The sequence below is a fragment of the Rhagoletis pomonella genome, unplaced genomic scaffold (genome assembly GCF_013731165.1).
Source record: "Rhagoletis pomonella isolate Grant_MI unplaced genomic scaffold, Rhpom_1.0 Rhpom_scaffold_00004, whole genome shotgun sequence".
NCBI classification, from domain to species: Eukaryota; Metazoa; Arthropoda; class Insecta; order Diptera; family Tephritidae; genus Rhagoletis; species Rhagoletis pomonella.
Genome location: NW_023458558.1, coordinates 60,046,004 through 60,047,333, shown reverse-complemented (window position 1 = coordinate 60,047,333; position 1,330 = coordinate 60,046,004).

The window sequence follows — 1,330 nt, the reverse complement described above, 5'->3', positions numbered from 1 at the left end:
ATATACCCGGGCTGTTTGAAAATGTGCGAACAAAATCGAGAGCTCTAGTAAAAACTATCATACTGCTAAACAACTTTTCCGGCATATGTATATCCTAGTTTCATCGAGTGCAAACCTTATTGGATAAAAATGCGGTACGTCGCGACGTTCCAAACTAGCTGTGATATTGCTTAATTTATCTTTATTGAAAATTAGCCTCTTAACACACATGCATATGATATTAAATATATACAATACTTTATATGAGTATAATATTTTGGTGAGTTTGAGTATAAGCATATATGTATGTAAGTTAACTCTCATTTTACTTAACTTATACATATATATACATACAACTCGTTGATCTAAAATTATTTAAATATATTAGTAATTGTTATTTATATTGCCTATTATTAACGCACATGAAAGGTGTACCTTTCTTTCAGTTACATATGTACATATGTATGTATGTATGACCACAAGTATATCGGCGGTAATTATCTAATCACTATCGATTTCCATGACCTTCAAACCGTTTGCAGCTTTTAAACGATCGTCGAACATATCGTCGTTTAAAGTACAAAGCCGCGTATCAACAAAATGCAAAACCGCGTATGTGAAGTTGTAGAAATGATTTTCTAGAGAGTAAAAACACTCATATTCCAAAATGGTTCTCTTTTTTATAAAGTAATCGCATTTCTGGCTAGTATATTTCTGGACGAATGGATAAAGATTGAGCCACAAGAGCTTGTGTGAGCAAATGCAATTTTTGGCAGCAAATGCCAGTTACGCAGTTTTGTACTTTAAGCGACGGTATACATAAATAACACTATCTCTTTTCTCCACAGAGTGTATGTTGGCTTATACTAGCGAACATTTTGTTTTACTGTTGCACGCTTTTTTTTATATACGAAAGCCAAATGCCTGTAAAAGATTATTTTCAATGCGATTCGCCTAGTTGGACGTCAGAAAATAAGTGCATAGTAGGGTACCCTATTATGCGACTTTTTTCCAAAACCGGGCTAGACCAGATATTTGCTTTTAATTTTTAGCTTTTTGATGACGCTTAAAATTAATCATAAATGAAAGCCAAAGTTTAATAAAACTATTTAAATTGCGTTTGGCTTTCATTTAAAAGGCAATTACAATATTAGATCTAATCTATAGTGAAAAGATCTGGAATCAACTGATTTTTTCTTTAGCAGTTAAAAACCTAAAACTTGTATTTTTATACTTATTTTCTAAAAACAAAACTAAGAGAAAGCTCATATTTAATAAAATTTAGTCTACGTTCTGAGCTGCATTTTTGAGGTTGTATCAATATACTAGAAACACCGGTTGATTCGATAAC